The sequence below is a fragment of the Chionomys nivalis genome, chromosome 1, assembly GCF_950005125.1.
Source record: "Chionomys nivalis chromosome 1, mChiNiv1.1, whole genome shotgun sequence".
Classification (NCBI taxonomy): Eukaryota; Metazoa; Chordata; class Mammalia; order Rodentia; family Cricetidae; genus Chionomys; species Chionomys nivalis.
This window is the reverse complement of record NC_080086.1, coordinates 30,698,102-30,714,588: the sequence shown is the minus strand read 5'-3', so window position 1 is coordinate 30,714,588 and position 16,487 is coordinate 30,698,102. Positions and strand designations below refer to the sequence as shown.

Sequence of the window (16,487 nt, the reverse complement as noted above, 5' to 3'; positions counted from 1 at the left end):
AAGGGTGGGTAGGATCCTTACGCTGGAGTGCTAGGCATTTTTTTTCTTTTCTATTCCTATTCTTTTTCTGCATGATGCCTGGATTAGGCGGTGCTAGTATACAAACTCTGGTTCTTATGATTGCGAACCACTGAGCCATCTCTTTTGTTCCAGCCTCCTTTTGTTCTGCTCGTGTATAGCCCATATAGTACACCACAGGAAGCTTAGGCAGCGGCAGCATCCAAATATGTGAACCCACATGCTCACATCCCTCCAGCCAGGGAAGCAGGCACCCTAGGAAAATTTCAGTGGTAAGAAATGAGTCCATGTTTGTGTCAAGGGAAACCACACACCCAAACACTAAAAGCCAATGTCAACACAGAAGGGCAATACGAATAGCCCAGTATCACACAGATGGAATACGACCAGATGTGGTGGTGGGGGGCAGCTTAGGGTGGTGTGCAGCAAATAATAAAATTACGGCTTCTTTCCACCATTAAGAAAATACCATCAAAGACTGAGGCAAAAACAGAGAAGCCTCTCTTGGCTTCCACTCGGCTCCAGGTAGCACCCCCGACCCTATAGATTGAAAATCGATCTCTTTCCCCACATCTCTCTCACCCTAAGTACCCCAGCACCCCAAAACTTATCCAGGGAAAAGCGATCAGAATTCCTGTGACTGTTCTACACTTTTTCTCTTCTTTGTAACATTTTTATTTACTTGTTTATGTGTGTGCACACATGTGTGCGCCTATCAGAGGATAACCTGTGGGAACTGGCTCTCTGTCCACCATGTGGGTCTCAGGGATTGAACTCAGATTTTTGGGCTTAGAGGCAAGTGTCTTTATCCGTTGAGCCATCTTGCCAGCTCTTTTTCTTCTCGAGAAGGGGTTTCAGGCTAGCTCGGGAGTGATGCTTGGGCTAGCCTCAAACTCCTGGGCTCAAGGGATCCACCTTCTACCACCTCCCCCAGTGGCTAAGACTAGAGGGGAGGCCCATGGGATCCAGCCTAGAGTTACTGCCCCACATGCCTTCAGCCGGGGGCTGGAGAACTCTTGACTTGTTTTGGCAGCGTGAGCAGGCAGTCAGAAAGACCCAGTGAAGAGGCAGTGATCCCAGACCCAGAGGTAAGGTCATACAACCTTCCTGTTTAGGTTGAGCTGCCCAGGCTGCAGAGCACACAGAACTTGAGATGATCTGTCTGTATGCACAGAAGTAAATCCTTGGCCCATTATCCCCCTGAGGTCATACACAGAAACGACCTTTTAAATTATAAGTGACACGTCTAGTTTATTTCCATTAGAAAAATACATCTGAGCCCGGCGGTGGTAGCGCATGCCTTTAATCCCAGCATTCGGGAGGCAGAGGCGGGCAGATCTCTGTGAGTTTGAGGCCAGCCTGGTCTAGAAGAGCTAGTTCCAGGACAGGAACCAAAAGTCACGGAGAAACCCTGTCTCGAAAAATCAAAAAAAAAAAAGAAAAAAAAAAGAAAAATACATCTGTAGCTGGGCAGTGGTGGCACACACCTTTAATCCCAGCAGTCAGGAGATAGAGGCAGGCGGATCTCTGTGAGTTCGAGGCCAGCCTGGTCTACAAGAGCTAGTTCCAGGACAGGCACCAAAGCTACAGAAAAACCCAGTCTCGAAAAAAAGAAAAATGCAACTCCATATAATTTTTTACTTGTACCATTCAAGTTTCAGTATTTTAATCGTGTTGTGCATATCTAACGTGAGAACTAGATATTCACCGCATTAGATTAATACCATTTAATTGAATTAAGTGTATTTACTACAGGATAACCCATCTTTTGCTTTCATTTTACATCTGCGGCTATGAGTCCTCACTCACATTAACAACATAACTATAATTTATAACATCAGTACAGGGTTTATTAATCTTTAATCCATGCCAGATCTCCCTCTGATACGATAGTTCCATAACTTCAGATACTTTGGTCATATTTACACTTTCTAGTTGTAAAAACTAAGATGTTAATTTGAAAAATATGATGAAAATTCCCGAGGAAACAGCGTGGCCACGTACAGAGATGCTGGGAAGCCAGGGCTTTAGTCTCAGCAAGGCTTCCCTGGGGCAAGGCAGCACCTTGCTCAGCAGCTCCACAGGGAGAAGGAAAGTCCTCTTGTGGGGTTCACTGGCAGCATGCAGTTACCTCGGCCAGTTAAGCAGTGTTCTCCACACATCAGCCAAGTCGCAGCCTGCAGCTTTCGGGTTCCGGCCTCATCTGGAAGAGCTTGCTATCTGTCCTGGTCCAAACCGGCACTCAGACCCATGCCTTCCTATTCTGAGAACCTGTCCCATCCATGACAACAGCTTAGCTGTGGGGGCCCCATGGCCAGGCCCTTGGGGCTTCCTCAGTACTGATGACTTTCTGACCAGGGGCAACATGGTAATGTTTCTTTCTTGTAGACCTTCCAAACCTAAACTTTTAGAAATGCATTTTTAAGTTTGCATATATGTATGTATACTATGCTGAGCGTATTTCACCTCATACGCCCAACTCCCCTTTCCCACCCTTCCCTGCTCCTATTAGCATCCTTTGTCCCCTTAGTCAGTTTTACTTCTATTTTATTTTTTGGTTTTTTGAGGCAGGGTTTCTCTGTGTAATGGTGCTGGCTGTCCTGGAACTCACTCTGTAGACCAGGCTGGACTCGAACTCACAGAGATCTTCCTGCCTCTGCCTTTCGAGTGATGGGATTAAGGATGTGTGCCACCATGCCCGACTTTACTTCCATGTTCATTTATTCATGTGATTTATGTATCTCTATGTAATCCAGAAACCGCAAACAACAGAAGATATGCAGTGTTTGTCTTTCTGAGGCAGGCTTAACTCACTTAACATGATGATCCAGCAACATTTATTTCCCTACAGAAAACACGACTTTGTCCTTTTCTGTGCCTGGAAAAATTCCATTGTATGTACATATCACATTTTCCTAACCAGCTTCTCTGCTGACAGATTTTTTTTTTCAATTTGTTTGTTACTAGGATATAGGAAGGCTACTGATTTTTTTGTATAGTAAGTTTATATCCTGCCACTTTGTTGAAATTACTTATCCGCTCTAAGAGGTCTTTTTTTTTTTTTTTTTTTTTTTTTAAGAAACAGTTTCTTATGTGTAGGATGATATCATCTGCAAATAAAGATACTTTGACTTCTTTCCTTCCTGCCAGTTTTTTTATTGAAGCAGAATTTAGCACAAAATGTAGACTCTTGACATCTTTAATTCCAGCACTTGGGAGGCAAAAGCAGGCAGATCTCTGTGAATTTGAGGCCAGTCTGGTCTACAGAGTGAGTTCCAAAACAACCAAGGACTACACAGAGAAACTCTGTCTGAATAAAAAAAAAAAGAAACAAAATGTAGACTCTTAAACACAAGGTTTGCTATATTTTCACCTATACATACACAACACAAGCAATCATCAGACCGTTAACAAGCCAACCAGCATCCTGCTGCAGACAATGCATGGAGATTCCAGAAGCATTACAGATGAGGTTGGGGGTGTGGCTGAGTGGTAGAGCGTGTATGTGCTTGACACGTACCAGGCCCTGGGTTCCATCTTCACTGCAAATTCTCCCCTAAACCTACAACTTGTTATTGTTGATTTGATTCCCATATTTAGATAATTTGCTCTCATTAGGGACTTGACAGGGTGGGGAGTCAACTAAAAAAAAAAATGTATGGGAAAAATGTTAATGTTTAAGAAAACATTCAAGCCGGGTGGTGGTGGCGCACGCCTTTAATCCCAGCACTCCGGGAGGCAGAGGCAGGCGGATCTCTGTAAGTTCGAGGCCAGCCTGGTCTACAAAGGGAGTTCCAGGAAAGGCTCCAAAGCTACAGAGAAACCCTGTCTCGAAAAGCCAAAAAAAAAAAAAAAAAAAATTCAAGGTTTAGGCTACTCTGGCCATTTATTTACACCACTCACTTTCAGAAATAGGGCATTGTGTAACAGTTTAACCACCACGTGTAAGCTTGGTGTGCAACACCAAGAGCTTCCACCTGCCTCCAACTCCAGTTGTTTGGTTTGGTTTGGTTTGGTTTGGTTTGGTTTGACTGTGCTTTGAGGCAGGGAATCTCTTGTATCCCAGGCTGGCCTTGGAACTCACTACATAGCTGGTGACTTTGAATTTCCCATCCCTCTGTCCTCGCCTCCCACTCTAGTATTCCACTACACAGCCACTCCCATTTGGTTTGGTTTTACCTTTGTATGAGACTTTCTGTGATGGAGTGGCAATGATTTACGATGTCATTTAGGTTTTTAATTCTCTCTTTTCCAGGTCTGTCTCAGAATCCAAATGAACAGGTTAAAACAAAACCCTCTGGAACATGACAAATGCATTGGATTTGAACAGATATCTCCCAGGTTTTTGCACAATTTAAGACGATTTACCGTTGGCCATTTCAGTCAAGGGTTTTAAAATGCTCAAAATGTAAACATTTCCTATGTCATACAAAATAACAATGAGGAATGTAAATACAAGTTTACTTCTCAGTTTATGTAGCAATCAAAATTCTCTTCATATGTACCTTACAAGTGTTTGGTTCCCTCTCCCTCCACCTTTGAGACAGGCTGGTATTGAACTTGTTTTGTAGCTGAGGCCTCAATTTACAGGGTATTTTTATTGAATGACAGGCCTATTATGAAAGCCAGGTTTGAGAGCGGTAAAGCGCTGGCCTGGCACATACGAGGCCCTAGGCTGGATGCCTGGTACTGCAGGAAAGACGAGAAAGAGGGGCAGGAAGGCATGGGGGAAGGAAGGGAGGAAATGATTTGTCAGGGTATAAAAAGCAACATAAAGAGGTAAATGTGCATCAACTTTCCGGAGCATCTGCTGTGCCTGACATATTACATATGACATCATGACATATCACAGGACATGACACTGTTGATGAAGTCACAAAGCCTGCTAAAACAACCTTAGCTCTGCCGGGAGCTTTTTACGTTATACCACACTTAGAGTTAGGTGAACAGAAGACTGGAGAACCAGGCTGAAAGAGGACTCCAGAGGAGGTCTCCACTTTCCCACAGCCCCTCAACTGCCTCAAAGGTGGGCGGGGAACAGGCAGACTTCCCTTGGGGCTGCTCCTTTCCCTCCCTGGCTGCATTTCTATCAGTGAGCCAACCTACTCACCTAGGAGGATGCGTGATCAGGTGTCTGTGTATTTTCCCCAATACCTATTTTTTAGCTATCAAAATAGTTTACTCTTATTTTACATACATTGCTGTGTTGCCTGCATGTGTATTTTTGTGAGGGTGTCAGATCCCCTGGAGCTGGAGCTACAGACGGTTGTGAGCTGGCATGTGGGTGCTGGGAAGTATACTGGGCTCCTCTGGAAGAGCAGCAGGTAATCTTAGCCAGCGAGCCATTTCTCCAGGCCCCTGTCAATGTCTTATTATTAAATCACAGAGAACTACTCAAATAGAGAGCAGAGAGGTCAGGTGAGCACAACACGCACGCAGCATTGGTGTGAGCTGGTGCTCTGAGGATCGGAGGATCGATGCACGCAACCGTAGCTACTCCCAGGACCCCAAGGAAGGTTTTTATTCTGTGCCTTATTCCATCATTTATAAAACAAGAGCAGCAATACTGTCATTATATCTGTACACAGGGCATTCAGAGCCATACCAAGACACTGCCACCCGATCACTAGGATTTGTTATTATGCCAGAAGGTGACAACAATAATTTAGATCCTCCCAACCAGTTACACCAAGAAATCCTCAGGCTGTAGGATGAGCTGAGAGGCAGAGCACTTAATCAAACACACAGAAGCCGTGGGCTCTGCCAAAACACAACAAACAACACTGAGAAAACTACATCAATAAGGACCTGTGAGTGGTTCCAATAGTGGCATCTACTACTCGAACAAATTACTTGACTTTAACGGGAAAAGTTTAAGGTAAAAGGTCAAACATAGCATCATCTGTGACCCTGGCCGGAGAGGCTGAGGAGGATGGTGGAGAGCTGGTGTCAGGATGCCCTAGACTATACAACGCGACTTCCCTCTCCAAAGATTAAAAAAAAATCACCATGAAAGGTAAAGAGCAAACAAAAACCTCACCAAATTGTAAGTTCAAACTTGTGCCAACTTTAGAAAAATCTAGGCAGAATTTTCACACAAAATTATGGCAATCACTGACCTCTTAGCGACTAGCTGTAATTCAGGAACCACGGTTTTATTTGCTATTAGGAAAGATGTGATCTGACTTCCACAGCATCTCTCCCGGTGTGTGGAGTGACAGGAAGCAAGGCCGAGCCTTCCTGATCCCTCCAGAGTCTGACTTTTGCATTAGACCTTGGACCTTCTCTTGGCAGAGAAGGGGACCTAGATGTGAACTCTCCAGCAGGGCTGATCCCTAAGATCCTACAGACATGACATTATGTAAGGGGCATCAAGTACCTGGGTCACCTACACAGGACTTTCCAGGAAGACCTGCTGTGCCCAGAACCCAAGGCAGCCACTTTCAGGATAGCTCAGCCGGGCTCCGGACATGGAGGTCCCAGGACAGTCTGAGATAGCTGAGGTGACCCTGCCTTTCCCCTCTAGCCTTCTGAAACATTTATCAGGATTTGATAACCTCAGAGGCACCCCGGACAAATGACCTACAGGGCAGAGAGAACAAGGCCTGAGAGACAGCAGTAGGGGCAGCTGTCTGACCAAGCTGTTGCTCAACTCCAAGACTCAGTTGAGTCACCCTGAACTGCTTCCCTCGAAAGGCAGAACCAAAACTTGTCCCTCCTCCACTCCTGCTTCAGCTCTAGCCTTGGTGGTCTGCATACAGCCTTAGATGCGGTAACCATCCCAACACACAAAGATGAAGATGTACTTGGTAAGGATGGGCAATCCAGGGCTCACTGGGAACAAGATCACTCTTTCTTGCGGTTTGAGTCCCAGAGTTCCATCCCAGCAGGTGGGGGAGGACGTGGGGCTGTTTCTTGAGTCCAGGGCTAAGAGAGATGTGACCACTAGAGGGTGACAGAATTACACACACGCAATCCAAGGTCTTTTATTGAAAGCTAGAGCTAGGCATAGGTCTGAAGGAATAAAAACTGTATAGCTTTTCTCCCCAGAGGGCATTCAGCACCTACATGTGCACGCACGCACACACACCACATAAAATACCCCCCCACATGCACACTCACACGTACACACACTGACCCATTTGGCTAGCAAACCAACCATCACCTGCGGCCAAATCTGTTCACCACACAGTTAATACCTCACTCACTGCCAACCACGGATACACATGGCTTTACATACTGACTGTATCACAACAGGCAAAGCATGGTGGGTTGGTCTGGAGTGTACCAACTCCACCACTCAGGAAAATGAGACGGGAAGATTGTGGTTTAAAGCCAATCAGCTCTACAGAGACCCAATTCAAAACAACAACAATCGGTTCTGCCACTGTCCAATCCTCAGTGGTTTTCTCGTTGGTAACTTTCATAGTTTGGGAATGAAGCCCAGCTTCATTCATTCATGATTACAGCTGCCGTGGTAATCAGATGGAAGGCTCATCTATGAATGGACCTCAGGACAGCAACTGGGCCACAGCTCGTGTTCAGAAAGCACTGGCTGTTTCCGTCTTGGTCTGGAGCTGTATGGGCTCAAGCTGCCTGGTCCTCGTACGCTCCTCAACTATGGAAAACATTGGGCCAACTTCGGAGGAAAGATGGGGCTCCCTGTGGTGAGCCTGTGCTACGCCTGTGCCTGCAAAACCTATGTTCCTTTCACTAGGCCACTTTGGTACCAAAGGGAACATGGTCTGTAAGATGAGGATGGAAGGGGAGGGGCCATAAGCCTTTTCTATATTGTTTCTGTTTTGCCAAAAGGGTTAAGCCTTTAAAGATTCCAGGACCCCCTGCACACTAAACAAATATTCTACCAAACAAACGCAATTTAGCAATTTTATTTATGTGTATGTGCGTGCATTTATGTGCACCACATGTGTGCAGGTGCCCAAGGGCTGGAGAGTGTGGGACCCTCCAGAACTGGAATTATAAGAGGTTGTGAGCCACCGTGTAGGTGACGAGAAACAACCCAGGTCCTCCATAAAGAGCAGTAAACACTCATAGCCACTGGTCCATCTCCCCAAAGCTCCTGCTAGATGCCAGGGTTCTTATGCTAGGGACCACAGGGTAGGAAAGGCCATCCCTGCTCTATCCAGAGATCTGGAGTTAGATCTTGGAGATAGGATTGAACATAACAACAGAAAGGCTTCAGGAAGGGAGGCAAGACTTGAGTCAAAGCTGTCCCTCAGAGGGAGGGTTTTCTCACTGTCCTTTTGGGTCACTGGACTAGCAGACTCTTCTTGCTCAAAGCCATGCCCAGGGACAAGCAGCTACTCCCTTGGATCCGAGCTCTGCATCTTGCTGTGTTTCTGTTCCTCTAACCTCTGGATTTCTTTCTTTTTTTTTTTTTTTTTAAGATTTATTTATTATATACACAGTGTTCAGCCTCCATGTATGCCTGCAGGCCAGAAGAGGGCACCAGATCTCATTACAGATGGTTGTGAGCCACCATGTGGTTGCTGGGATTTGAACTCAAGACCTCTGGAAGAGCAGTCAGTGCTCTTAACCTCTGAGCCATCTCTCCAGCCCCCGATTTCTTTCTTTCTTTTTTTTTTTTTTTTAGTTTTTCGAGACAGGGTTTCTCTGTAGCTTTGAAGCCTGTCCTGGCACTAACTCTTGTAGACCAGGCTGGCCTCGAACTCACAGAGATCCGCCTGCCTCTTCCTCCCGAGTGCTGGGATTAAAGGCGTGTGCCACCACCGCCCGACTCTGGATTTCTTTAAAAAGAGGAAATAAAGTCTAAGAAAGATTTAATAACCAGTCATGTCTATCTGTATGACCCATATCTGTGGGAGATTTTATTCCTTCATGGTACATAAATAAAAGATAGGAGCTGGACAGTGGTGGTGATGGTGGCGGTGGACGTCTTTAATCCCAGCACTTGGCAAGCAGAGGCAGGAACTCTGTGGGTTCGAGTCCAGCCTGATCTACAGAGCAAGTTCCAGAATGTTCAGGGTTTTTGTCTCAAAAAACCAAGTAAGCCGGGCGGTGGTGGCGCACGCCTTTAGTCCCAGCACTTGGGAGGCAGAGGCAGGCGGATCTCTGTGAGTTCGAGACCAGCCTGGTCTACAAGAGCTAGCTCCAGGACAGGCTCCAAAACCACAGAGAAACCCTGTCTTGAAAAACCAAAAAAAAAAAAAAAAAAAAAAAAAAATTATGTTCATTGGCATCAAATCCCCTGGAACTGGAGTTATAGACAGTTATAAGCTGCCATGTGGATGCTGGGAATTGAACCCAGGTCCTCTGGAAGAGCAGTAAACACTCATAGCCACTGAGCCATCTCTCCAGCCCCAACATTTTTTGTTTTTAAAGAGATAAAACAAAATCTGAGGGATGGCTCAGTAGTTAAGAGTACTTTTTCTTGTAGAGGACATGGGCTCAGTTCTCAGGATCCACATGGCAGCTCACAAGTAATTGTAACTCCACTTCCAGGTGTTCCAACATGTTTTCTGACTTCTGGGGACTCCTGCACGCATGCTACACACACACATACACACACACACACACACACACAGAGGTGCTGGCTGTCCTGGAACATACCAAGATCCACCTGCCTCTGCCTCTGGAGCGCTGAGATTAAAGGCGTGCACCACCACACCAGGGCTCTAGAGATTTTCTGTGTGGTATAAGTGAAACTCCAGCTAGGATTATGGTGGTTCGTTTTTTTTTTTAAATGATTTCTTTCTTAGCCGGGCGATGGTGGCACACGCCTTTAATCCCAGCACTCGGGAGGCAGAGGCAGGCGGATCTCTGTGAATTCGAGGCCAGCCTGGTCTACAGAGCTAGTTCCAGGACAGGCTCCAAAGCCACAGAGAAACCCTGTCTCGAAAAACCAAAAAAAAAAAAAAAAAAAAAAAAAAAAATGATTTCTTTCTTTCTTTTCTTTTTTTTTTTTTTAATACTTATTTATTATGTATACAGAGCATTCCTTCCATGTATGCCTGCAGGCCAGAAGAGGGCACCAGACCCCATTACAGATGGTTGTGAGCCACCATATGGTTGCTGGGAATTGAACTCAGGACCTTTGGAAGAGCAGGCAATGCTCTTAACCTCTGAGCCATCTCTCCAACCCCATGGTGGTTCGTTTTAATTGTTAGTGTGGCATTACCTAGGGAGTCTTAATGAGGGATTGTCAACATAGGGCTGGCCAGTGCACATGTCTGTGAGGGACTGTGTTGACTGTCTTTTTCTTGGGAAGACCCAGCCTGAAAGTGGGTGGCGCCACTCCCTGGTTTAGGGCCTGGGACTGTATAAGAACAGAGAATGCTAGCTGAACACTAAGCATGCAAACATTCCTTCTCTATCCGTGCTCCATTGTGGATGTGAATTGTTACTTCCTGTTCCTGCCTTGACTTCCATTCAACAGTGGGCTATAGCCAGAATTATGAGCTAAAATTAACCTTTTCTCTCCCAAGTTGCTTTTTGTCAGAGTTCTTTTTTTCTCTTTATGTCTGTCTGCCTTTTTTGTTTTTATTATATTTTATTTTTTGCTGATTTTCAAGACAGAGTTTCTCTGTGTAATAGTTCTGCCTGTCCTGGAACTTGCCTTGTAGACCAAGCTGGCCTTGAACTCAGAGAGATCCACCTGTTTCTGCCTCCCAAGTGCTGGGATTAAAAGTATGCGCCACTACTGCCTGGATCGACAGAGTATTTTATCACAGCAATAGAAACAAAACCAGGACATCAAAGAAGTGGGGCCTTTGCCGTGATAAACCTGATTGTGGCTTTTGAACCTGTGGTGGGAGGAATGTGGGCTAGAAAAGCTCCTGAAGGCTGGATAATGGGCCACTCCAGTGGAGTCTTGGAAGACAGTAATGCAGACAGTGGAGGCTCAGCTCATGAGGTTTCAGAGAGGCAAGGACTGTCAGGAACTGGGTAGGGTCCATTCATGGGATATTTTGGCCAAGAACCTGGTTTCATTCTTCCCAGGTCCTGAAACTCTGAGTGAAGTTGGATTTAAAGAAAATGGACAGGTTTAGCAGAGGAAATATCAGGATGGAAGCATTGCTCTGTCAACGCTAAAAAGCAGCTGTAATTATAGAGAGATCAGCACTGACGTGGATTCCTGCACTGCTGAGAGAATGGAAACATATCCTGAGGGCGAGACCCTGCCTCAGAGGAGGCTCTGTCCCAGAAAGATTCAAATTCCTCTCAAGGAAGAAAACAGAAATGGAAGGGGTGGCTGTCCTCGGGAGCCGCTGCTCAGGAAAGCGGTTCCCTCCAGGCGTGGTGCAGACACTGACAGAGCTGTGGTCCAAGGCTGACTCGGATAAGCTGAACCCCGATGGAGCACCGTCCCCTTGGGGTGATGAGCCAGCGGTCATGTTCGTCATGTAAATTCTTACTGGAACAGACACTTATTTTGGTCATAGCTTGGTCTTTCCTGCATGAAATGCTTCTGCCAACACTACCATACTTGGATTCAGAGGATGCTTTGTCTACTCTCATGGTATTCCACACAGCATGGCTTCTGACTAAGAAACTCACGTCATAGCCATCGAAGTGGGCCCATTTCCACGGGAATCACCATGCTTAGTACGGTTGTCACATACAGAAGCAGCTGGCTTGATTGGACGGCGGAATAGCTTTTTAAAAACACAGCTACTGGGCCAATTGGGTGGTAATACCCTCGAGGGCTGGGGCAGAATTCCCCATAAGGCTATACATGCTTTGAGTCCTGTTTTTCCTTTAGCAGGGATTCATGGGACCATAAATTAAGGGAGAAAAGGGGAATGGTTCCACTCACTATCACCCCTAGTGGCCCACTAAGAAAAAATTTGCTTCCTGTTCACAGGACCTTATACTCTGCTGGCGTAGGGAGACGTTCCTTATACAGCTCCAGATGGAGAAAGTTTCTGCTAGGAGACACAGCAAACGTTGCACTGAGCTGGAAGCTAAGATTTCCCCCCTGCTTATGTTGTTGTGTTTCTGATGACCTTAACCCAACGGGGCTAAAACAGGAATAACAGTGTTAGGAGGGGTGACTGATCCAGACTACCGGGGCAAACCGGATTGATTGCTTGTCTACAAATAAGAGATAAGGAAGATTATGTCTGGAGTAGAGGAAGAGATCTTTTAGAGCAGAGGTTCTCAACTTTCCTAACTCTGTGACCCTTTATTATAGTTCCTCATATTGTGGTGACCCCCCCATCATAAAATTATTTCATTGCTACTTCATAACTGTAATTTTGCTACTATAATGTAACTATCTGATATGGGAGTCCCCAAAGGGGTCATGACCCACAGGTTGAGAACAGCTGCTTTAGGGCATCTCTCAGTGTTACTATATCCTGTGATTAAGGTCAACGGGAAACTACCACAGTTCAATCTAGGCAGGGTGATAAATGACCCAGACCCTTCAGGAATGGATATATGGGTCACCCCTCCAGGACCTACTGAGGGAAGAAAACACAGAATGGGGAGTGAAGGAAGGTAGTTATAAATACCAGCTAAGACCACATGACTAGTTACAGAAATCAGAACTATAATTTAGCCTGTCCTTGAGGGAAGTCAAGGCAGAAACCTGAAGGCTGAAACTAAAGCAGAGGAGGAATGCTGAGTCACGTGACTCAGGCTATTGTTCAACTACCTTTCTTTTCTTTCTTTTTTTTTTTTTTTTGGATTTGTCGAGACAGGGTTTCTCCGTAGCTTTTTGGTTCCTGTCCTGGAACTAGCTCTTGTAGACTAGACTGGACTCGAACTCACAGAGATCCGCCTGCCTCTGCCTCCCGAGTGCTGGCATTAAAGACGTGCGCCACCACCGCCCGGCTCAACTACCTTTCTTATACCTCCCAGGGTTGCCTGCCCAGGGGTGGCACTGCCCACAGTGGCTGGGCTCGCCCACATCGACCATTAATCAAAAAAATGGCCCTCAGACTTCCCTGCAGACCAGACTTCTGGAGGCATTCTCTCAGTTGTGGTTCCCTCCAGCTTGTGTTGACAAAAAAACAAAACAAAAAACCAAAACAGCAACAACAAAAAACCTAACAGACACAACCTTATTTGTGCTTATTTACACAAATGTTAAACAGATATTTGTGTTTTCTTGCCATATGGTGGCTCACAACTATCTGTAACTCCACTTCCAAGGGATCTGACACCTCATCTAGGCTCCACGGGTACCAGGCACACATATACAGCACAGACATATATGTAGGCAAAACATTAATATACACAAAATAAAAATAAAAATTTTTAAATTTTAAAAAGAAATATTTAGGAGTAATCTGGGGATACAGCTAAGTTTATAGAATCTTTGCTTAGCATTCACGAAGCCCCAGGTTTGCTCCCCCACAGCAGAGACTGGATGTGGTGGTGTACACCTATACTCAGCATTTAGCAAGTAGAAGCAAGATAGGAGTTCAGGGTCATATTCTGATACATAGTTTCAGTTTGAGAGGCTTGTCTCAGAAAAACAAAAGGATCTAGGAATGGAGAACATCCTCTCTCAAGAGATAGTGGCCTTGCTGGCTCAGCCAGAAAACACAGTCGCCCGTTAAGCCAATCCCTAGACGATGGTGGTGGTGGTGGTGGGGGGGAACCACTCCCAGAATCCTCTGGTCGCTTTTAAAAAGAGCATCTTGCCATGTAGCCCAGGCTGGATTCACATTTGCTTCGCTCCTCTTGTTCAGCCTCTCTGGACAGCAGAGAGTATAGCAGTGTACCAGAAGGTCTGGCTTCTGAAAAGACTCATCTGAAGCCTGAATTAGAAACAAGGTACCTCCGGAAGTAAGTGGCTATCCAGACTTGGGCTGGGCTCTGTAGAGAGTTACCCTTGGAAGGTGCCCGAAGGCACCAGGACACAACTAGTGTTAGATACGGAAACTGAGGCCCGGAAAGGAAGGCCATTTTCACAGTGTCAAAATAGCCACCAGTGACTCAGCACAGACTCATTCGGGGCCATGCTTTCTCCCTATTGCTGTTTATTGCCTGAAATGTTTCTTGCTGCTAATGAATGTGATAATCACATAGCTGAAATTTCTTGTAATTATAATTGAACACCTTAGATGAAAAGCTGTGTATCAGTAAAAATTCTAGCATTTAATTCAAGAAAGTTTTGCTAGAAGTAGAACAGGTGTTCAGTTTGTAGAGGTGCCGTTGGATGACTGCTCTGGGGAGAGTGATCTTTCTTTTTTCTAGAGACAGGGTTTCTCCGTATAGCTCTGTCTGTCCTGGAACTCGCTCCGTAAATCAGGCTAACCTCGAACTTACAGAGATCCACGGGGATTAAAGGCATGCGCCACTGAGAATGACCTTTCTAGACAAGGAAAAACCTCAAAGTTCATACTGTATAGGTTAGGCCTGACACTTTGCTGTGTGTGAAGTGGGGTCAAGGCACACTGAGGCAGCTAGAAAAGGTGGCTCACAGTTATAATTTCAGCATTTAGAAAGGCGAGGTAGGAGGATTGTCGTTATTTCTAGGACAACTCTGGCTACAAAGCGAGTTCCAGGACAGTCAGGAAAAGAAAAAAAAGGTAGAGGGAGGTAAATGAAGGTGCTCTGGAATAAATACAAAGACATCTACATTCAAGAATCAAAAATGAGGGACTGGAGAGATGGCTCAGTGGTTAAGAGCACAGGCTGTTCTTCCAGAGGTCCTGAGTTCAATTCCCAGCAACCACATGGTGGCTCATAGCCATCTATAATTAGATCTAGTGCCCTCTTCTGGCCTGCAGGCATACACTGTATACATAACAAACAAACAAACAAAAGAAACTGCCAGAGTCTTTAAAAAAAAAAAAAAGTGCCTTTAAAGGCAGGCAAGATGGTTCCATGGTTAAAGAGACTTGCTTTCAAGTCTGAGGACCTGAGTTCGATTCCTTGGGCCAACATAGTAGAAGAGAATGAACTCTCAAAAAATTGTTCTCTGACCGCCAGCCACATGGTGTCATGGGGCTCGCTCACTCACTTGCATGTGCAAAGGCATGCACAGGAGTGTGCGTGCACACACACACACACACTGAACAAAAAGAGTGATAAAAACCTGCTTGGGGCCGGGCGGTGGTGGCGCACGCCTTTAATCCCAGCACTCGGGAGGCAGAGACAGGCGGATCTCTGTGAGTTCGAGACCAGCCTGGTCTACAAGAGCTAGTTCCAGGACAGACTCCAAAACCACAGAGAAACCCTGTCTCAAAAAAAAAAAAAAAAAAAAAACCTGCTTGGGCTGGAAAGATATTTCACCAAGAAAGGAGCTCACTGCCATCCACCCTGGGGACTGACACAGTAGAGGGGAGAACAGTCATGTGTGGTCGCATGTCCATCCGTGACAAATCTCATGTTGCCATCCATCCCATCCCAGTCCCATGTCCAGTGTCTCCCCTTTGAAGCAGAAGGTAACCCAGTTGACCCTACCTGATGAGTATAAACTGAGGTCTAGCCAGAAGTGTTACACTGTACACCAGGAGTTATCTGGTGATAATGTGGTCTATTATTTAGGAAGGCCATAAAAAGTCGATGGGCCTCACAGAATGTGAAATGTGAGATAACAAGGCTGCAAGAATTTTAGACTCTGCATTTCCTGATTTGAGAACAACTGGATGGGATTTACTGTTTATTATACCTGTTAGTACTTCTGTATGGACTTGGGTCTAACAAGTATCTGCTACTTAGGAAAGAGTGCCTAAGAACTTAGGAGACCATATTCCGAATTGGAATACATCTAAAATCTTCTTCAGAAAGAGATGTCAACCAGGAAGTTCATGACTAAGCCTCCGGAATCCACGTGGTAGAGAGGGCGGATTCATTCCCTCAAGCTGCCCTCTGACCTGTATATGCTGTCTGTAGAACGTCCACCCCTCCCCACCATAAACAAATACAATGTAATAAAAAAAGTTCAGTTTCCCAAAGACTCAAGGGAACAGAGAAGTTACAAATTCGTGCACATAGATACAAAAACCAGTCTGACTTATCTAATAATTCACAGGGTCCTTTTCTCTGAACAGGGTCCTTTTTGCTTGGCTCAGGGGTAGTAAAACTAAAATTTTGAAATCCTATCCTTCATGAGGACATTTAAGACCCGAGACTACATTGTAGAATTGAGCTCTGCCCTAGTTTCATAAAACACACAGAAAGCATAGGGCTGGAGGTCTTCAATCAAACCTACCCGTGTATGTGTGTCAGCACATAGAATGTATGAAGTGTTCCTACAGCGGGGCCATGCAACCTGTGCTCTAGAAGACAGATACGAAGGACAAAACCCGGAGGAGGCTAGGCAGGAAAGGAGAGGGCAGAGTTTTGACACATAAAGTTGAAAGGGAAAGGAACTCACATGGGTGTACGTTAACAACCAGATGGTAGGAGGAAGGCATACTGGACAATTCCAGAAATTTCTACAGCGGGGACTGTCAAACTACGCTAAAGCCCAGTTTCTCCTCTATTTAAGACTCAATACCCAGAGAAAGGAATGGTGGGATGGCCGC

At 45.6% G+C, this 16,487-nt stretch overlaps 1 protein-coding gene across 1 annotated transcript in view; it reads right to left on the bottom strand.

Moving 5' to 3' along the window:
• The window catches only part of Wnt5b (Wnt family member 5B), a 107,741-nt gene that overhangs the window by 28,244 nt on the left and 63,010 nt on the right, over positions 1-16,487 (bottom strand). The window lies entirely within an intron of this gene.